Source organism: Pseudophryne corroboree, chromosome 9 (genome assembly GCF_028390025.1).
Source record: "Pseudophryne corroboree isolate aPseCor3 chromosome 9, aPseCor3.hap2, whole genome shotgun sequence".
Classification (NCBI taxonomy): domain Eukaryota; kingdom Metazoa; phylum Chordata; class Amphibia; order Anura; family Myobatrachidae; genus Pseudophryne; species Pseudophryne corroboree.
This window is the reverse complement of record NC_086452.1, coordinates 1,425,035-1,448,362: the sequence shown is the minus strand read 5'-3', so window position 1 is coordinate 1,448,362 and position 23,328 is coordinate 1,425,035. Positions and strand designations below refer to the sequence as shown.

The 23,328-nt window shown below is 46.1% G+C and overlaps 4 pseudogenes; 2 read left to right on the top strand and 2 right to left on the bottom strand.

Moving 5' to 3' along the window:
* Positions 1-2,724: 2,724 nt before the first annotated feature.
* Positions 2,725-2,843, bottom strand: LOC134964295 (5S ribosomal RNA; annotated as a pseudogene).
* A 182-nt stretch (positions 2,844-3,025) lies between these two features.
* On the bottom strand, positions 3,026-3,144 carry LOC134962705 (5S ribosomal RNA; annotated as a pseudogene).
* A 1,580-nt stretch (positions 3,145-4,724) lies between these two features.
* LOC134962703 (5S ribosomal RNA) lies at positions 4,725-4,843 on the top strand (annotated as a pseudogene).
* A 182-nt stretch (positions 4,844-5,025) lies between these two features.
* On the top strand, positions 5,026-5,144 carry LOC134964294 (5S ribosomal RNA; annotated as a pseudogene).
* The last annotated feature ends 18,184 nt before the right edge of the window (positions 5,145-23,328 follow it).

Sequence of the window (23,328 nt, the reverse complement as noted above, 5' to 3'; positions counted from 1 at the left end):
ATTTTTTTTTAATGCAAAAAAATGATAGAAAGCAAGTTTTTTTGAGCAAAATAAATGCTCTCACTAAATTTGGGGTACATGAAAATGGGTATAAGTATATATTTGGGTCATTTTAGGGTACTTTAAAAAAAAGTGGAAACAGACCGATTACTCCCATCTGCAAGCCTAAAAAACACCTGTCCCACTCATAAAGCACCCCAATATACCTGTCCCATACCTTGAACCCCAATTTCCATCACTTTTTACTTTTTCACCCCAAAAATGACATGTCATTATTGGCCAATTAAAAATAATTAAAAACTTCAACGTGCCTAATTAGTCATAAAGGGGGGTGTCCCAGGAGTTCTGTACCATATCCAAACATTTTTACCTTAAAATAGTGACTTTTCCCAACTTTTCACCTGCTTCAGAGAAGGTGAAGTGAAATTAGTGAAAACATGATCACCGATAAATTTTCCAGGATAATTGAATAGGCTGTAATTGCATTTCACGTGAAAAGTCCGGTTTTTCACCCGAAAACCGGACTTTTCACGTGAAAAGTCCGTTATCACTGCTAATTGAATATGGCCCTAAGTCTGTTTAAAAGTCAAATATATTTCACACAAATAGTGATCCGACGTTTCGGGGTCCAAGCGCCCCTTTGTCAAGGTTGTTCACCTTGACAAAGGGGCGCTTGGACCCCGAAACGTCGGATCACTATTTGTGTGAAATATATTTGACTTTCAAACAGACTTAGAGTGCCGCTTGCTTTATGTTTCATCTACCTACCTACTTCTGAGATGGCACCTAAGCAGTGAAGTGTGGAGGGGGAGTGCCGGTCCGCACAGTCTTCCTTTATATATATATATATATATATATATATATATAATTTGTTTTCATATACCACTCACTATGTGCGCCCTCCATTTTTTTTTACAGGCAGGGTTGGACTGGCCCACAGGGATACAGGGGAAACCACCGGTGGGCCCTACTGCCTGGGGCCCGCCCCCTCCTCTAGGGATCAGGTTCCAGACTGTGCTGTTACTAATCTAGTACATTATCTTGCTGCACTGCAGTATTTACTGTATATATTTATCTAGGAGACCAACACTTGCAAAATGGTTAGGCAAACCAATGTGGTGGCTGGGCACACCCCCTCTAGAGACTAGCCACACTCCTAAACATGGGCCACATGCCCCAGTCCGACAATGTTTACAGGTGACATATATATATATATATATATATATATATATGTGTACTGGAAAGATATCAGCGCCACGGATGCAGTATCTTATGTGTTAACACTAGAATGGGAACCCTACAAGTAGTGTGCAAAAAACTGCTTGATGTATTTGCACTCCCTTTTGTATATCAGGGTGTCAGCTCGTCACCTCAAATAGATATAGGTATTGGTACCGTTACCTATGAAAGTGGTTATGTGGACAAGAGATGAGGTGGTAGAGAGCGACCAATGGTGCCAAATAATTGCTAAAAGCAGTGTGATGTTATATTAAAAAAATATACAAATTTATTGCAGTGGAACGCACTATACAAAACTGGTTATAAAAACATACAAGCTCATATAAAAAAGATATATATATGACCCATATAAAATATTAAAATTTAAAAAGAAAAGAAAAAAGCATGGTGACATAAAACCCCATGTGTTGCTTAAAAAACTTAGAAGTATCACTCCAGTACAGAAGGTAAAAGAATATATACTTAAAAGGTTTAAAAGGCACAAGGGGATAAAAAGGCTTTCAAAAGGTTTTAAAGAGGAATCAAAATAGCTTAACTTTGTGGTGAGGTTAGATCAAGGAGTAGCACCCAACGCGTTTCGTCCTATCTGGACTTCATCAAGGGGTGATTTGAGACTAGAGACAGACCATACTTATATACCCAAAGTAAAAGGAAGTGATGTGCACATCACTTCCTGTGATCAATTAACATAACTATTCAGATAATGTAAAAACTATGTGGTAACACACTATAAAAGATACAATTATTGATTTGAGCCTTGGAAAGGAAAAACGATTGAGAAATAATGACAGAGACAGCTAAAATTCATAAAGGATGCTCAGAGCCGCGGACTTCCGGTCCGGGCTCTGCGTGACGTCATATCCGCCCCGCATCCGGTGTCCGGCGCATCGTACTGGGCCTGTGTTGGTCTTGTGTAGCGGATGTTGCTGAATTGTCGATTCCCTCTGGGACGGTTGCCTGGTTACCCGGCGGAAATGTTATGTTGAAAGCATCAAATTCTTGCGGCAGCCATTTTTTTGTAGTCTGAATGCACAGCGGACCTTCTTAGGTAGTATGATAAAGACTTGTGGCAGACATGCTTTGAGAGTCTGTATCAACAGGATATTGTCTGTATGTCAAATTAGATCCAAAACTTGGTCAGCTCCGGATTGGATATAAAACAGAGGAAGGATAGATTCAGTATAAATGGTCAATAATTACAAATATAAAAGACACAGTTGCTAATTGGGGATTTTAGGATATAATATTTAATGATAGCCCATAAAAGGAACAACATGATAAATTTATAAGTGGGAAAAATATATATGATCCTATGTACATATATATAAATATTACATAAAAGAATAAAAGAGTAAAAGGGGGAGTCTGCAAATGAGGATACGACCTTTGGTGATGCACTAAAAAGAATAGAGTAATTTTCATACTGTAAAAATATCTTAATGCGTCATTCATGAATTGTTGCATATACACAGTTTTTCCATCATGCATTTACAACACCCGGTCTTCCAAGTGGGTCTCCCATCCTTGTACTAGCCGAGCCCAGCCTTGCTTAGCTTCCAAGTTCGGACGGTATTGGGCGTCTCCAGGCTGGTATGATTGTAATAGTAATATGGAAACGTGAGGAGAGACCTTTAGTGTATACAGCAGATATTCACTTTTTAGAGTATGGTTTTGTTAAAGCAAGGACCCGGACATAGAAAAATAGTGTAGAAAAGAGAGGCAACATGTATCAAAAATTAGGGTTGAAATAGGGATATTTCTGGGTTTGGGGTTTCTTGTGCAATCTTTTTTACAGCACCTGCTCTCCCCTGGAGGTCACCCATCCAGGTACTGGCCAGGCCCAACACTGCTTCGCTTCCAAGATCGGCCGGAATTGGGCATGTCCAGTGTGGTATGGCTGTAATGAGGAAGCAGAAGTTCCTTGTAAACCAAAGACAAGGAGGGGACCGGGGAGGGAATACAGGTGGGGAAGGGGGGGGGGGGAAGAAAGTGGGACCGAGAGTATATATAAAGGAGGGATGGCTTACGTTACAGGAAGGGTGCTATCTCATATCCTTCGTTGAAGCCATCCGGATGGAGAGTGTTCAATTCATAAATCCAGAACATTTCTCTCCTGGAGAGGAGGTTGGAAAGGTCTCCTCCTCTTTCTCCCAACGATACCAATTCGATACCTTTAAAAGTTAATGTCTCTGGATCCGAGTTGTGGCATTGATGGAAATGTCTCGATACTGCGTGTGTGAGGACTTTATTTTTTATATTCCTGATGTGTTCTTGGATACGAAGTTTCAGGATTCTTTTGCCAGAGTTTTTAACACATATCTCGGCAAACAATATGAATCTCAGCTTCACAGCAATGGAGGACACCGAAAGAATTGAATTTCTAGACCTGGTCCTGACACACTCAGGTAGTGATATTATCACGAGCAACTTCATCAAGAAGGTAGATATGAATAGCTACGTGCACTACAAGAGTAATCACCGACAACAATGGAAAGACAACATCCCATTCTCCCAGTTCAACAGAATAGCACGTAACTGTAAGAGAAATGAAGAAAGAGATCAGCAACTGGAAATCTATAAGGAGAGATTCAAGGAAAAGGGGTACCCTGCACAACTCCTGGAAGGAGCTATGGCTAGAACCAAAGAATTGGAAAGGGGCGAACTTCTGAAATACAAAGCTAAGGAAAATAGGGAAGACAATGTCAAGTTCATCACGACATACAGCAGACATGAGAAATTTATTAAACAAACACTCAAAAAACACTGGCACATCTTATTAATGGACCCCATTTTAAAGGATTACCTTACTAAAGAACCCAAACTAGTGTTCCGAAAATCGCAAAGCTTGAAGGACCTGGTGGCACCCAGCATGCTAAGAAACCCTGAAACTAGGAACCCCATGCCGAAATGTGTGGGCAGTTTTAAGTGTGGAAAGTGCAACATTTGCAAATACCTTCATCACAACAGGAAATCCTTCAATAACACTAACACTAAGAAGGAATACCGAATCAAACAGTTTATTAATTGTAACACACCATCCGTAATATATCTTCTGGAATGTCCTTGCGGTCTGAAGTATATTGGCAAAACCAAAAGAATCCTGAAACTTCGTATCCAAGAACACATCAGGAATATAAAAAATAAAGTCCTCACACACGCAGTATCGAGACATTTCCATCAATGCCACAACTCGGATCCAGAGACATTAACTTTTAAAGGTATCGAAATTGGTATCGTTGGGAGAAAGAGGAGGAGACCTTTCCAATCTCCTCTCCAGGAGAGAAATGTTCTGGATTTATGAATTGAACACTCTCCATCCGGATGGCTTCAACGAAGGATATGAGATAGCACCCTTCCTGTAACGTAAGCCATCCCTCCTTTATATATACTCTCGTCCCACTTTCTTCCCCTCCCCCCCCTTCCCCACCTGTATTCCCTCCCCGGTCCCCTCCTTGTCTTTGGTTTACAAGGAACTTCTGCTTCCTCATTACAGCCATACCACACTGGACATGCCCAATTCCGGCCGATCTTGGAAGCGAAGCAGTGTTGGGCCTGGCCAGTACCTGGATGGGTGACCTCCAGGGGAGAGCAGGTGCTGTAAAAAAGATTGCACAAGAAACCCCAAACCCAGAAATATCCCTATTTCAACCCTAATTTTTGATACATGTTGCCTCTCTTTTCTACACTATTTTTCTATGTCCGGGTCCTTGCTTTAACAAAACCATACTCTAAAAAGTGAATATCTGCTGTATACACTAAAGGTCTCTCCTCACGTTTCCATATTACTATTACAATCATACCAGCCTGGAGACGCCCAATACCGTCCGAACTTGGAAGCTAAGCAAGGCTGGGCTCGGCTAGTACAAGGATGGGAGACCCACTTGGAAGACCGGGTGTTGTAAATGCATGATGGAAAAACTGTGTATATGCAACAATTCATGAATGACGCATTAAGATATTTTTACAGTATGAAAATTACTCTATTCTTTTTAGTGCATCACCAAAGGTCGTATCCTCATTTGCAGACTCCCCCTTTTACTCTTTTACTCTTTTATGTAATATTTATATATATGTACATAGGATCATATATATTTTTCCCACTTATAAATTTATCATGTTGTTCCTTTTATGGGCTATCATTAAATATTATATCCTAAAATCCCCAATTAGCAACTGTGTCTTTTATATTTGTAATTATTGACCATTTATACTGAATCTATCCTTCCTCTGTTTTATATCCAATCCGGAGCTGACCAAGTTTTGGATCTAATTTGACATACAGACAATATCCTGTTGATACAGACTCTCAAAGCATGTCTGCCACAAGTCTTTATCATACTACCTAAGAAGGTCCGCTGTGCATTCAGACTACAAAAAAATGGCTGCCGCAAGAATTTGATGCTTTCAACATAACATTTCCGCCGGGTAACCAGGCAACCGTCCCAGAGGGAATCGACAATTCAGCAACTTCCGCTACACAAGACCAACACAGGCGCAGTACGATGCGCCGGACACCGGATGCGGGGCGGATATGACGTCACGCAGAGCCCGGACCGGAAGTCCGCGGCTCTGAGCGTCCTTTATGAATTTTAGCTGTCTCTGTCATTATTTCTCAATCGTTTTTCCTTTCCAAGGCTCAAATCAATAATTGTATCTTTTATAGTGTGTTACCACATAGTTTTTACATTATCTGAATAGTTATGTTAATTGATCACAGAAAGTGATGTGCACATCACTTCCTTTTACTTTGGGTATATAAGTATGGTCTGTCTCTAGTCTCAAATCACCCCTTGATGAAGTCCAGATAGGACGAAACGCGTTGGGTGCTACTCCTTGATCTAACCTCACCACAAAGTTAAGCTATTTTGATTCCTCTTTAAAACCTTTTGAAAGCCTTTTTATCCCCTTGTGCCTTTTAAACCTTTTAAGTATATATTCTTTTACCTTCTGTACTGGAGTGATACTTCTAAGTTTTTTAAGCAACACATGGGGTTTTATGTCACCATGCTTTTTTCTTTTCTTTTTAAATTTTAATATTTTATATGGGTCATATATATATCTTTTTTATATGAGCTTGTATGTTTTTATAACCAGTTTTGTATAGTGCGTTCCACTGCAATAAATTTGTATATTTTTTTAATATAACATCACACTGCTTTTAGCAATTATTTGGCACCATTGGTCGCTCTCTACCACCTCATCTCTTGTCCACATATATATATATATATATATATATATATATATACATATACACACAGATGCACCCCCTAGTCTCAGTAGTCCATGAGCTGTCAGGTCCCGTGCAACTCTGCTAATGTCAGGTATCTTTCTTTTGCCAAAGTGCATCTTAGGGCCATATTCAATTAGCAGTGATAACGGACTTTTCACGTGAAAAGCAATTACAGCCTATTCAATTATCCTGGAAAATTTATCGGTGATCATGTTTTCAATAATTTCACTTCACCTTCTCTGAAGCAGGTGAAAAGTTGGGAAAAGTCACTATTTTAAGGTAAAAATGTTTGGATATGGTACAGAACTCCTGGGACACCCGCCTTTATGACTAATTAGGCACGTTGAAGTTTTTAATTATTTTTAATTGGCCAATAATGACGTCATTTTTGGGGTGAAAAAGTAAAAAGTGATGGAAATTGGGGTTCAAGGTATGGGACAGGTATATTGGGGTGCTTTATGAGTGGGACAGGTGTTTTTTAGGCTTGCAGATGGGAGTAATCGGTCTGTTTCCACTTTTTTTTAAAGTACCCTAAAATGACCCAAATATATACTTATACCCATTTTCATGTACCCCAAATTTAGTGAGAGCATTTATTTTGCTCAAAAAAACTTGCTTTCTATCATTTTTTTGCAATTAAAAAAAAATGCATATAACCGCCATTTCACACAATTTAAGTCTCCAAAAACTCTCTAATGTGATCTCTAACACACTTCTCTTCTGTTTTCCTATGTTAGTTTAGCATTTTTTGGGGTACAGGCTGATTTCCCCATTTTCACCTGCACTTTTCACTGCAAGAATTTTCACGTGAAACCCGGTCGGAATTGAATAGGTCGAAAAATGGAGCGTTTTCGCGGCAATTTTCGGCCGATTGCCGCAAAAAATTTTCGGGCGAAAAATTGCCGCAAATTTGCGAAAAATTGAAAAACGGAGCGTTTTCGCGGCAATTTTCGCCCGATTGCCGCGAAAAATTTTCAGGCGAAACATTGCCGCGAATTTGCGGATAATTGAATACCCTAGTTAGTCTCAATGCAACTAGGACGCACAAGGAGACTGGTGATTAAATTGATTATAGTGTGACAATTGTATATTGTGTGTGACTGAGTCTGTCTATGACACTATTTGGATTGGAAACAAGCTGCGACTGCTACATTTCAGAAAAATAAAATTGCAAAAAAGACATCCGACGCTCAGGGACGGTGCTAGCGTGTTTGGTGCCCACCTGCAAACAATACATTTGTGCCCTCTCATACATTACAAAGGGACAAGGGGTGTGGTCTCACATGGGGCGGGATGTACTAAGCGGAAAATGCGGTAAACCCCCTGTTTACCGCATTTTCCTGATGTACCATCCCCCGGCCGACAGGTCAGCGCCGCGGCGGGGTTCGCCAGCTTAAGCTGGCGATAGCCCATAGAAGCCTATGAGCTTCTCTCCGCGGCGCTGTGTGAGGGATCCGATCGTATCCCTCCCAGCATGCCTTGCGGCCGCCCCCGTCACCCTGTGCATGCGCAGACTGACTTCTGGGGCCGAATCCCGGAAGTCAGACTGCCGCTGCGCATCGCGGAGGTCAGCTCTTATCGGAAAAGCTGTCCTCCGCAATGCTGATCGCATATGTTTGTACATATGCGATCAGCATCGTGGCGCAGGGCGGCGATGTACATTAGTACATCCCGCCCATGGAAAGGGCGTGGCCACACAATTGTACCCACATTTAAAATTACTTAACACTAGCACAATCTGTTCACGTTGCACACAGTAGTGACCCTTTTTCACATTATGGACGGGATGTATTAAAATACATTGCCGTCCCTCGCTGGCCACCGCAGTGATGTTAACATCGCAATTGCGTTGACAGAGGTCTCCCGCGACACCTGACTGAAGGTGTGCGGCGGTCTTCGTCACCTCCCAGCCCCGGGAGGTGACGTCAGCAGTCAGTCCCAGTCTCCTCCTCCTTGCAGCCAGAAGGACCTCCGGCTCTTTTGCTGGGGGAAGAGGAGTTTGGGTTCCGGGACCACTGGACATAGGTAAGCCAGGGGGTGTCAGTGTGAGTGGCGCGGAGTGGCGGGATGCGGCGGCGCAAATAGGGTTTTACTGCATTTTTTCTTTAGTACATGCCCTATAACACACAGAAGTACCCTTTATTCACTTTACACCAAACAGTGGTACCCCTAATACTCTTTACGCAACACAGTAGTGCCCCTTATAAAGAATGACCACATTAGTGACCCTTACACATAATGCCCACAGTAGTAGTGCCCCTTATACACATAATGCCCACAGTAGTGATTTGGGTGGGTTACTTTATTTCTGTGCAGGGTAAATACTGACTGTTTTATTTTTACACTGCAAATTAGATTGCAGATTGAACACACCCCACCCAAATCTAACTCTCTCTGCACATGTTACATCTGCCTCCCCTGCAGTGCACATGGTTTTGCCCAACTGCTAACAAATGTGCTTCTGCGATCAACTCTGAATTACCCCCTGCTGTATTGTCCTTTCTGCATTGTATTGCAGCGGAGAACAATAGATGAAAGGCTTATGCTAATATACCTCAGTGCACCTAGGTGCAGCAGAGAAGGCTAGATGAGCGTGGCTCCATCTGTATATAGGGCAGGGGTGGGGAACCTTTTTTCTACCAAGGGCCATTTGGATATTTATAAAAATCCTTTGGGGGCCATACAAAAATTATCAATTTAAAAATTGGCCTGCCCCCAGTAATTATGTCCCCAGTAATTATGTCCCCAGTAATTATATCCCCAGTCAGTTGTTATATCCCAGAATATACACCCCCAGTTCATATGCCGTAGTAGATATGCCCCCCAGTCACTTGTTATGCCCCAGTAGATATGCCCCCAGTCACTTGTTATGCCCCAGTAGATATGCCCCCAGTCACTTGTTATGCCCCATTAGATATGCCCCCAGTCGGTTGTTATACCCCATTAGATATACCCCCAGTCACTTGTCATGCCCCATTAGATATGCCCCCAGTCAGTTGTTATGCCCCATTAGATATACCCCCAGTCACTTGTTATGCCCCATTAGATATGCCCCCAGTCACTTGTTATGCCCCATTAGATATGCCCTCAGTCGCTTGTTATGCCCCATTAGATATGCCCCCAGTCAGTTGTTATGCCCCAGTAGATATGCTCCCAGTCACTTGTTATGCCCCATTAGATATGCCCCCAGTCAGTTGTTATGCCCCATTAGATATGCCCCCAGTCAGTTGTTATGCCCCAGTAGATATGCTCCCAGTCACTTGTTATGCCCCATTAGATATGCCCTCAGTCGCTTGTTATGCCCCATTAGATATGCCCCCAGTCAGTTGTTATGCCCCAGTAGATATGCCCCCAGTCAGTTGTTATGCCCCAGTAGATATGCCCCCAGTAGATATGCCCTCAGTCACTTGTTATGCCCCATTAGATATGCCCCCAGTCGCTTGTTATGCCCCATTAGATATGCCCCCAGTCACTTGTTATGCACCATTAGATATGCCCCCAGTCACTTGTTATGTCCCCAGTCAGTTATCATGCCCCATTAGATATGCTCCCAGTCAGTTGTTATGCCCCATTAGATATACCCCCAGTCACTTGTTATGCCCCAGTAGATATGCCCCCAGTCAGTTGTTATGCCCCATTAGATATACCCCCAGTCACTTGTTATGCCCCAGTAGATATGCCCCCAGTCAGTTGTTATGCCCCATTAGATAAACCCCCAGTCACTTGTTTTGCCCAATTATATATGCTACCAGTCACTTGTTATGCCCCATTAGATATGCCCTCAGTCGCTTGTTATGCCCCATTAGATATGCCCCCAGTCAGTTGTTATGCCCCATTAGATATGCCCCAGTCACTTGTTATTCCCCATTAGATATGCCCCCAGTCACTTGTTATGCCCCATTAGATATGCCCCCAGTCACTTGTTATGCCCCATTAGATATGCCCCCAGTCAGTTGTTATGCCCCATTAGATATGCCCCCAGTCACTTGTTATTCCCCATTAGATATGCCCCCAGTCAGTTGTTATGCCCCAGTAGATATGCCCCCTGTCACTTGTTATGCCCCCAGTCAGTTATCATGCACCATTAGATATGCCCCCAGTCACTTGTTATGCCCCCAGTCGCTTGTTATGCCCCATTAGATATGCCCCCAGTCACTTGTTATGCCCCCAGTCACTTGTTCTGCCCCCAGTCAGTTATCATGCCCCATTAGATGTGCCCCCAGTCAGTTGTTATGCCCCATTAGATATACCCCCAGTCACTTGTTATGCCCCAGTAGATATGCCCCCAGTCAGTTGTTATGCCCCATTAGATATACCCCGTCACTTGTTATGCCCCAGTAGATATGCCCCCAGTCAGTTGTTATGCCCCATTAGATATACCCCCAGTCATTTGTTTTGCCCCATTATATATGCTACCAGTCACTTGTTATGCCCCATTAGATATGCCCCCAGTCACTTGTTATGCCCCATTAGATATGCCCCCAGTCACTTGTTATGCCCCATTAGATATGCCCCCAGTCAGTTGTTATGCCCCAGTAGATATGCCCCCAGTCACTTGTTATGCACCAGTAGATATGCCCCCAGTCACTTGTTATGCCCCAGTAGATATGCCCCCAGTCAGTTGTTATGCCCCATTAGATATACCCCCAGTCACTTGTTATGCCCCAGTAGATATGCCCCCAGTCAGTTGTTATGCCCCATTAGATATACCCCGTCACTTGTTATGCCCCAGTAGATATGCCCCCAGTCAGTTGTTATGCCCCATTAGATATACCCCCAGTCATTTGTTTTGCCCCATTATATATGCTACCAGTCACTTGTTATGCCCCATTAGATATGCCCTCAGTCGCTTGTTATGCCCCATTAGATATGCCACCAGTCACTTGTTATGCCCCATTAGATATACCCCCAGTCACTTGTTATGCCCCAGTAGATATGCCCCCAGTCAGTTGTTATGCCCCATTAGATATACCCCCAGTCATTTGTTTTGCCCGATTATATATGCTACCAGTCACTTGTTATCCCCCATTAGATATGCCCTCAGTCGCTTGTTATGCCCCATTAGATATGCCCCCAGTCAGTTGTTATGCCCCAGTAGATATGCTCCCAGTCACTTGTTATGCCCCATTAGATATGCCCCCAGTCACTTGTTATGCCCCATTAGATATGCCCTCAGTCGCTTGTTATGCCCCATTAGATATGCCCCCAGTCACTTGTTATTCCCCATTAGATATGCCCCCAGTCAGTTGTTATGCCCCATTAGATATGCTCCCAGTCAGTTGTTATGCCCCATTAGATATGCCCCCAGTCAGTTGTTATGCCCCATTAGATATACCCCCAGTCACTTGTTATGCCCATTAGATATGCCCCCAGTCAGTTGTTATGCCCCAGTAGATATGCCCCCAGTCACTTGTTATGCACCAGTCGATATGCCCCCAGTCACTTGTTATGCCCCAGTAGATATGCCCCCAGTCACTTGTTATGCCCCAGTAGATATGCCCCCAGTCACTTGTTATGCACCAGTAGATATGCCCCCAGTCACTTGTTATGCCCCAGTAGATATGCCCCCAGTCACTTGTTATGCCCCATTAGATATACCCCCAGTCACTTGTTATGCCCATTAGATATGCCCCCAGTCAGTTGTTATGCCCCAGTAGATATGCCCCCAGTCACTTGTTATGCACCAGTCGATATGCCCCCAGTCACTTGTTATGCCCCATTAGATATGCCCCCAGTCAGTTGTTATGCCCCAGTAGATATGCTCCCAGTCACTTGTTATGCCCCATTAGATATGCCCCCAGTCACTTGTTATGCCCCATTAGATATGCCCCCAGTCACTTGTTATGCCCATTAGATATGCCCCCAGTCAGTTGTTATGCCCCATTAAATATGCCCCCAGTCACTTGTTATGCCCCATTAAATATGCCCCCAGTCACTTGTTATGCCCCAGTAGATATGCCCCCAGTCACTTGTTATGCCCCAGTAGATATGCCCCCAGTCACTTGTTATGCCCCAGTAGATATGCTCCCAGTCACTTGTTATGCCCCCAGTCACTTGTTATGCCCCAGTAGATATGCCCCCAGTCACTTGTTATGCACCAGTAGATATGCCCCCAGTCACTTGTTATGCCCCAGTAGATATGCCCCCAGTCACTTGTTATGCCCCAGTAGATATGCCCCCAGTTACTTGTTATGCCCCATTAGGTATGCCCCCAGTCAGTTGTTATGCCCCAGTAGATATGCCCCCAGTCAGTTGTTATGCCCCATTAGATATGCCCCCAGTCACTTGTTATGCCCCATTAGATATGCCCCAGTCACTTGTTATGCCCCCATTAGATATGCCCCCAGTCACTTGTTATGCCCCATTAGATATGCCCCCAGTCAGTTGTTATGCCCCAGTAGATATGCCCCCAGTCAGTTGTTATGCCCCATTAGATATGCCACCAGTCACTTGTTATGCCCCATTAGATATACCCCCAGTCACTTGTTATGCCCATTAGATATGCCCCCAGTCAGTTGTTATGCCCCATTTGATATGCCCCCAGTCACTTGTTATGCCCCCATTAGATATGCCCCCAGTCACTAGTTATGCCCCAGTAGATATGCCCCCAGTCACTTGTCATGCCCCCAGTCACTTGTTATGCCCCATTAGATATGCCCCCAGTCACTTGTTATGCCCCAGTAGATATGCCCCAGTCACTTGTTATGCCCCAGTAGATATGCCCCCAGTCACTTGTTATGCCCCATTAGATATGCCCCCAGTCACTTGTTATGCCCCAGTAGATATGCCCCCAGTCACTTGTTATGCCCATTAGGTATGCCCCCAGTCACTTGTTATGCCCCATTAGATATGCCACCAGTCACTTGTTATGCCCCCATTAGATATGCCCCCAGTCACTTGTTATGCCCCAGTAGATATGCCCCCAGTCACTTGTTATGCCCCCAGTCACTTGCTATGCCCCCAGTCAGTTATCATGCCCCATTAGATATGCCCCCAGTCAGTTGTTATGCCCCATTAGATATACCCCCAGTCACTTGTTATGCCCCAGTAGATATGCCCCCAGTCAGTTATGCCCCATTAGATATACCCCCAGTCAGTTGTTATGCCCCAGTAGATATGCCCCCAGTCAGTTGTTATGCCCCATTAGATATACCCCCAGTCACTTGTTTTGCCCCATTATATATGCTACCAGTCACTTGTTATGCCCCATTAGATATGCCCTCAGTCGCTTGTTATGCCCCATTAGTTATGCCCCCAGTCACTTGTTATGCCCCATTAGATATGCCCCCAGTCACTTGTTATGCCCCATTAGATATGCCCCCAGTCAGTTGTTATGCCCCTTTAGATATGCCCCCAGTCAGTTGTTATGCCCCATTAGATATGCCACCAGTCACTTGTTATGCCCCATTAGATATAACCCCAGTCACTTGTTATGCCCATTAGATATGCCCCCAGTCACTTGTTATGCCCCATTAAATATGCCCCCAGTCACTTGTTATGCCCCATTAGATATGCCCCCAGTCAGTTGTTATGCCCCATTAGATATGCCCCCAGTCACTTGTTATGCCCCATTAGATATGCCCCCAGTCACTTGTTATGCCCCATTAGATATGCCCCCAGTCACTTGTTATGCCCCATTAGATATGCCCCCAGTCACTTGTTATGCCCCATTAGATATGCCTCCAGTCACTTGTTATGCCCCATTAGATATGCCCCCAGTCACTTGTTATGCCCCATTAGATATGCCTCCAGTCACTTGTTATGCCCCATTAGATATGCCCCCAGTCACTTGTTATGCCCCATTAGATATGCCCCCAGTCACTTGTTATGCCCCATTAGTAGCACCGCTTACACACACACATTAAAAAAACAAAACACAATACTCACCAGCCCCGTTCCTACTTCCAGACCGCTGCACACTGCCTGGCAGTCCGCTCCTCGGAACTATGAAAGAGACGTCATGACGTCTCTCTCATAGCGCACAGCCGCACACTGTAAGAGTCGGCTGCCACTGAGGGGAAGGAGCCAGTGACCGCTGGTAACACAATCGCAACGGGCGCCCAACATCTCCCTCGGTTAGGTGAGCCTGGCCGGGCCGGATCAATTGACTTTGCGGGCCTTATACGGCCCGCGGGCCGGAGGTTCCCCACCCCTGATATAGGGGGTCATTTCGAGTTGATCGCACGCTGCTAATTTTCGCTGCAGTGTGATCAGGTCTCTACTGCGTATCGTTGCTAAGTGATGGATTTAATGAAGAATCCATTCGCACAGCCGATCGCAAGGAGATTGACAGAAAGAGGGCGTTCATGGGTGTCAACTGACCGTTTTCTGGGAGTGGTAGGGAAAACGCAGGCGTGTCCAAGCATTTGCAGGGCGGGTGTCTGACGTCAATTCCGGCACCAAAAAGACTGAAGTGATCGCAGCAGCTGAGTAAGTTCAGAGCTACTCAGAAACTGCACAAAATGTTTTTGTAGAGCTCGGCTGCACAAGCGTTCGCACACTTGCAAAGCGAAAATACACTCCCCCGTGGGCGGCGACTATGCGTTTGCACGGCTGCTAAAAACAGCTAGCGAGCGATCAACTCAGAATGACCCCCCTAGTGTACACATATTCCACAGCGCTTTATACAGAATATTTGACCATTCACATCAGTCCCTGCCCCAGTGGAGCTTACAATCGATATTCCCTACAACATGTACACAGGATACTGGGGTCCACATTAGCACCATGAGGTATAGACGGGTCCACTAGGAGCCTTGGGCACTTTAAGAAATCAATAGTGTGCGCTGGCTCCTTCCTCTATGCCCCTCCTGCCAGACTCAGTTTAGAAAATGTGCCCGGAGGAGCCGGTCACGCTGATGGAAGCTCCTGAAGAGTTTTCTGCATTTATTTTCTATTTATTGTTTTCAGGCAGGGCTGGATGGCACCAGCCTGTCTGCTTCGTGGGACATAGGGGGGAAGGGGGGGGGGGGCAACTTCCTAAAGAGTTAATGGTCCCGTTTCTCCGCTGACATGACACTGAGTTCCTGAGTTAGTCATTCGCAAGCACCACCATGGTGAGCGTACCCTCCCGCAGCACGCCGCCACCCCTAACAGAGCCAGAAGATAGAGTGGTGAGTACAGCGCTGGCGTCCCGGTTAGCGGGTCGCCGGCCGGAATGGCTGCACAAGGGTAGGAGCGCAGTACTGCTGCAGGCTGCGCTCCAGGGGGCTCAGAGACATACACAGCTGTGTGTGTCCCGCTGTGAGGGGCGCGCTGAGCCACCAATGTACACCCCACTGGCTGACATACCTAACAAGGGTTTTAACCCTCTGTGGGATATAAAAATTACCTCAGGCCAGTATAAAGAGCAGGAAGCCGAGCGCCATTACGGGGGCGGGCCTTCACTATGAGCGGATCCAGCAGCTCACCAGCTCCATTTTCCCTCTGCAGATTATACTGACAGGAATCACAGAGAAACGCAGCTCCTCCACAAAGACTCCACGTCTCATCAGTGGTACCAGGGAGTCTTAGAAGGGGGGGAGTGTGTGTATATACTAAGCCCTTTTAAGGGACTTAGTGTGGTGACCCAGCTATATTAATTTAGCTATAATGGCGCTGTATGGGTGGCTGGCTTCGATCTCTGTGTCTCTCTGAGGGCTCTGTGTGGGTTTAACTGTGTTTTCACCTTCTGTGTGTGGGTGTGTGTGTCCCTTCACGTTATCATGTCCAGGGGCTGTGTTTCCTGCACAGCAGAGTGTCTGTCCTCCCCTGGGGACTCACTACCCTGTACTCAGGATAGTGCACATTCTCAGGCTAGTGGGGCAGAACCCGCATGGTTAGCTTCCATTAAAGTGATGATATCTAATATTTCAACTAAATTATCCCATAATGAGAAATTCTTAAGATTGTCTATGGATGACCTGATGAATAGAGATTCAGTTCCCATACCAGCATCTCAGACCCCCGCCATTTGCCCACAAAAGTGTCCTCTGGCCCAGCTCATGCAGGCTGATACTGATGATGATACATCAGACCCAGAGGAAGGTGAAGTGGAGGGGGGATGCTGTCCTATCACAGGGCATACAGGCCCTGATAGAAGCTATCAGAGATGTCCTGCACATTCCTGACAAGACAGCAGTGGAGGAATCTTATTTTAATGTAAAAAAGAGATCCTCTGCTACTTTTCCTGCATTAAAGGAATTGAATGTCCTGTTTCAAGAAACTTGGGCTAATCCTGACAAAAAAATTCAGATCCCTAAAAGATTGATTACATCCTTTCCCTTTCCTCTGGAAGATAGAAAGAAATGGGAAAACCCACCGATTGTTGAAGCATCGGTATCTAGGTTGTCACGTAACATTGTCTTACCTGTGCCTGGGGCTGCATCCATAGGTGTGCGCAGGGGGGGTGCCTGGTGCGCACAGGCACCCCCTAATGTCTGGCACCCCGATCTCACATGCCTGATGCAGCAATCACCGAACAGGCAGATTACTGTCCCCTCTGCGCTCCACCCTGTCAGGACTGCATTAGGTGGGAGAGTGCTGAGGTTCCTGCAGAACTGATTGACCAAACTGAAGGTCCTCAGAGGCCAAAGTATTGAACTTGTAGAACTTAGCAAACGTGTTCGAACCCAACCAAGAAGCTGCTCGACAGAGTTGCAAAGCCGAGACACCTCGGGCAGCTGCCCAGGAAGAACCCACTGACCTAGTAGAGTGGGCTTGTACTTTAGGAACCGGCAATCCTGCTGATGAATAAGCATGCTGGATAGTAAGCCTGATCCAGCGAGCAATAGACTGCTTTGAAGCAGGACACCCAATCTTCTTGGGATCATAGAGAACAAACAGCGAGTCAGATTTCCTGTGACAAACTGTTTGCTTCATATAGATCTTCAAGGCCCTCACAACATCCCATGTACTGGTGGCTTCAGGTCCTTCCATGACATTTCGATTGGATTAAAGTCAGGACTTTGAATTGGCCATTCCAAAACTTTACATTTATCCTTTAACCATTCTTCAGCTGAATTACTTTTGCACTTTGGGTCATTGTCTTGCTTCATGATCACATTCTCTGGAGATGCAGCTCATGTGTCTGGTTCTGGGATATTTGCATATTGGACACTGTCTCAGAACCAGTTGGAATTGGGTATGCAAAGCTGGAGGGTCTTATATAGCTTCTTCACATTACGGAAATCGTGGCTGGAACCATGGGTAAGGCACAATATTCCTGGTACAAAAACTAACAATAGGTAGTTGGCGAAGACCCAGAACAGGGGCATGGAGTCTTACACCACCGGTGGTCTTCACCAAGAATTCCCGCAGTTTGGAATTTGGGCTCAGCTGCTCCCGAAAGTCCGGTTGGTGCCACCTGTCTGGGTCACCTGTGCTAGCACTAGAGAGTAAGAATGGGAATCGGACTGGTTTTGATGACTTGGGAATGGTACCGATGATCAGGAATATCAAACATGCACCACTGGACTGAAATATCGGACATGCTCCGATAGACTGAAATATTAGACGTGCACTTATGGTCTAGAACAGGGGTGGGCAATTATTTCAGCTGAGGGGTCACTTGACATTTCCTGTCAGTATCCGAGGGCCACATACAAAATAGCAGCTCCCCCCACTTGCCAAAAATATAGGGACGTGGCTTCATAAGGAAGGAATGTGGGCAAAAAATAATACAGATTCATATTAGGCTGCACAATAGTATCCATTATTCAAATTGTGCCACTTACACACATTACAGCAGGTAGAGACCCTTTTACACACATTATGGCAGGTAGAGCCCCCTTTTACACATTACAGCAGGTAGAGCCCCTTTTTACACATTAACATTTTATTTAGGATAATTATTGTGCAGCAAGCAAATTATCCAGTGTCTTATGGCCCCTGGGGAAAGGTGTGACACGGTGACAGAACACGGGGGTTGTGACACAGTGACAGAACACGGGGAGGGGGGGTGACAGTGACAAAGCACGGGGTGTGTGACACAGTGACAGAACACGGTGGGGGTGACACGGTGACAGAACACGGGGAGGGGGGTGACAGTGACAGAGCACGGCGTGTGTGACACAGTGACAGAACACGGTGGGGGTGACAGAACACGGGGAGGGGGGTGACAGTGACATAGCACGGCATGTGTGACACAGTGACAGAACACGGTGGGGGTGACACAACACGGGGGGGGGGTGACAGTGACAGAGCACGGCGTGTGTGACACAGTGACAGAACATGGGGAGGTGACACAGTGACAGAACACGGGGAGGGGGGTGACAGTGACAGAGCACGGCGTGTGTGACACAGTGACAGAACATGGGGAGGTGACACAGTGACAGAACACGGTGGGGGTGACACGGTGACAGAACACGGGGGGGTGACACAGTGACAGAACACAGGGTGTGTGACATAGTGACAGAACACAAGGGGGGGGGGTGACAGTGACAGAACATGGGGAGGTGACACAGTGACAGAACACGGTGGGGGTGACACGGTGACAGAACACGGGGAGGGGGGTGACAGTGACAGAGCACGGCGTGTGTGACACAGTGACAGAACACGGTGGGGGTGACAGAACACGGGGAGGGGGGTGACAGTGACATAGCACGGCATGTGTGACACAGTGACAGAACACGGTGGGGGTGACACGGTGACAGAACACGGGGGGGGGGGGGGTGACAGTGACAGAGCACGGCGTGTGAGACACAGTGACAGAACATGGGGAGGTGACACAGTGACAGAACACGGGGGGGGTGACAGTGACAGAACACAGAGTGTGTGACACAGTGACAGAACATGGTGGGGGTGACACGGTGACAGAATACGGGGGGTGTGGCATAGTGACAGAACACGGGGGGGGTGACAGTGACAGAACACGGGGGGGTGACAGTGACAGAACACAGGGTGTGTGACACAGTGACAGAACACGGGGGGGGGTGACACAGTGACAGAACATGGTGGGGGTGACACGGTGACAGAAAACGGGGGGTGTGGCATAGTGACAGAACACGGGGGGGTGACAGTGACAGAACATGGGGGGGTGACACAGTGACAGAACACGGGGGGGGGAAACACAGTGACAGAACACGGGAGGGGTTGGTACAGCAAGAGCTAAAGATCTCTCCCTCAAACCTGAAAGCAGTCTAACGCCACTGCCCGCACACACAAATATACACATACTATCACACACACACTCTCTCTCACACACACACACACACACACACACACACACACACACACACACTTTCTTTCTCTCACTCACTTTTCCCAGTAACTTACTGATCTGGCTGGCAGTGGCAGGAAGGATGGATCTGTAGCAGTCTGGCTCTTGTCCCGTGTAGCCCCGCTCCCTTTTCGGCTGAACACAGACGTTGTCACTGGGGACTCTGGAGACGGGAGGAGGAGGCTGTTACAACACAGCAGCAGCAGGGGAGAGAGGCGCCGTCGGCAGCTTGGAGGTACTGCAGTGCAGAGCAATGACAAGCAGCTCAGCCGGTCGGGCCGCTTGTCATTGCTCGCTGGTGGGAGGCAGTGGGCCAGGCAGGATCGGTTTGCGGGCCGCATCCGGCCCACGGGCCGTATTTTGCCCACCCCTAGTCTAGAATATTGGACTTGCACCGATGGTCTGGAATACTGGACTTGCACCGAAGGTCTGGCTTATACATTGGATAAATGCTGACACCAGGTTTAACAATGGAAGAGACTAGGTCACAGGAAGCGTCCTCAGGAACAGACTGGTTCAGGAGGAAAGCACAGCTATAATGCTCACACATAGAGCTGCATGACTGATGGAACTGGCAACCTGTGCCCTGGAAAGCAGGAAGCTTTATACCCCTGGGATGTTCTGGATTGGCTGGAACTGTCAGCTGAGCTGGCAGGTAGAGCCCCTTTTAAACATTACAGAAGGTAGAGCCCCTTTTACACATTAACATTTTATTTAGGATAATTATTGTGCAGCAAGCAAATTATCCAGTGTCTTATGGCCCCTGGGGAAAGGTGTGACACGGTGACAGAACACGGGGGAAGGGGAGGGGGGTCTAGTGACTGGACAGGATTGGTCAGTAGAAAGTTAGCTGACTGGAACCAAAATGGAGACATTGATGACTGTTTTTTACAGAGAACTTTTGCTTAGGCACAAACACCAGGACGCGGAGCACTATGGATGATCACACTAAGATTATACATAGAATGCTGAAAGCGCAGCACAGAGGCAGCACAGAGGCAGCATGTACAGACTTCACTGACAACTAAGCACAAAGAGCAGAGATACCAGGGGTTTAACACAGGGGACTAATAACACAGACTGCAGCTTGTGGTATCCGGACTCCAGGTCCACACACCTTAGGTCAACATCAGTTGGTCGACACACCTTACGTCAACACCAGAAATAGGTCGACACAGACAACAGGTCGACGTGAACAAGGTCTACATGGAAAAAGGTCAACATGAGTTTGTTTTTAAAAAAACAAAAAACAACAACAATTTTTGGACTTTTTCATACTGTACGATCCACGTGGACTACAATTGGGAACAGTAACCTGTGCAGAGCGCAGCGGTAGCGGAGCGACGCACCTTGACCGAAGCATGGCGAGTGAAGCGAGCCATGTGAGGGGACACGGTGCACTAATTGGGGTTCCCGGTCACATTACGAAGAAAACGACACAACCCCCCCCCCTTAAAAAACTCATGTCGACCTTTTTCCATGTCGATCTTGTTCACGTCGACCTATTTATGGCATCGACTTAAGGTGTGTCAACCAACTGGTGTTGACATAAGGTGTGTCGACCTGGATTCCCATAAACGCAGCTTGTATGCTGAACTGCAGGAGTGATGGCAGAGGTGAGACACCACATGAGAAGTTTAGTCAGGATTGTGACATCATGGACAGATGTCCTTACATTTTCCTTTTCAATATTTTGGTATAATTCAGAATTCATTGTCCCATCAATGATGGCAAGCCGTCCTGGGCTAGATGCAGCAAAACAGGCCCAAACCATGATACCACCACCACCACCACCACCACCGTGTTTCACAGATGGTATGAGATTTTTATGCTGGAATGCAGTCTTCTCCTCTCTCCAAACATAACGCTTCTCATTTAAACCAAAAAGCTCTATTTTGGACTCATCGGTCCATAAAACATTGTTCTAATAGCCTTCTGGCTTGTCCAGGTGATTTTTAGCATACCTCAGATTGGCAGCAATTTTCTTTTTCTCCTTCCAACCCTGCCATGTACACTATTGTTGTTCATTGCCCTCCTGATGGTGAACCCATGAACATTTACATTAGCTAATGTGAGAAAGGCCTTCAGATGCGTAGAGGTTACCTTGGGATCCTTTGAGACCTTGCAAACTATTAGACACCTTGCTTTTGTTGGGATCTTTGTTAGTCAGCCACTCCTGGGGAGGGTAATGGTGGTCTGAAATTTCCTGCATTTGTACACAATCTGTCTGACTGTTGATTGGTGAAGTCAAAACTCTTTAGAGATGGTTCTGTAACCTTTTCCAGACTGATGAACATCAACAACTTTTTTTCTGAGGTCCTCAGAAATCTCCTTTGTTCACACGTGTTGTTAACATCAGTCTTTCATAGATCCCTGATATTTAAAAAAGACAGGTTGTCCACTTACACCTGATTGTCATCCCATAGATTGAAAACACCTGACTCTAATTTCACCTTCAAAATATCAGCTAAGCCTAAAGGGTCACATACTTTTGCCTCTCACAGATATGTCATATTGGAACATTTACCTCAATAAAAAAAATTAGCACATCTAATTTTTTTTAATCTCATTTCTTTGATCTGGTTCTTTATCTACTTTTAGGACGTGTATGAAAATCTGAATCAGTTTTAGGGCAAATTTCAGCAGAAATAAGGAAAATTCTGAAGGGTTCACAAATTTTCAAGCACCACTGTAGATAGACTTGCCATAGACTTGCCATAATATCCCTTTACACTGGGACACCTATGATTTACACAGGTTCTGTAGCTGTCTAAATTCAAGCCTACATTCATATGGTGTTAATCAGCCACAGAACCTGTGTAACTCATCACTGGGCGTCTAGTTATAAAAGATAACACAGATTATAAAGTAGTATTGGTATCCAGACTTTGGATAGACGGGTGGTATTCATGTGACCGGCGGTCTGCCATACTACACCCGGATAGATAGTGTCTAGACAGTCATTAGGACCACACCATGTGACTGGCAGACATTAGGTCAAAAGGTCAACAGGTAAAAGGTAGACAGTATTATAGGCTGACAGGTACAAAAGGTCAACACGCCCATGGTCGACAAACATGGTCAACGGGGGTTTCATTTTTCCCCCCAACTTTTACTTGGCTTAGCATCATGTTGACTACGACTGGGAATAGTAACCTTGCTGACTCGTGGTGAGCGAAGAGAGCCTGTGGGGGTCTACATTCCACCTGATTGGGGTCACAAATGATGAGCCTGCAAGGGTCTACATTCCCACTGACTGGGGTCACAAATGATGAGCCTGTGAGGGTCTACACACCCACTGATTGGGGTCACAAATGATGAGCCTGTGAGGGTCTACACACCCACTGATTGGAGTCACAAATGATGAGCCTGTGAGGGTCTACACACCCACTGATTGGAGTCACAAATGATGAGCCTGTGAGGGTCTACACACCCACTGATTGGGGTCACAAATGATGAGCCTGTGAGGGTCTACACACCCACTGATTGGGGTCACAAATGATGAGCCTGCGAGGGTCTACATTCCCACTGATTGGGGTCACAAATGATGAGCCTGTGAGGGTCTACATTCCCACTGATTTGTGTCACAAATGATGAACCTGTGAGGGTCTACATTCCCACTGATTGGGGTCACAAATGATGAGCCTGTTAGGGTCTACAT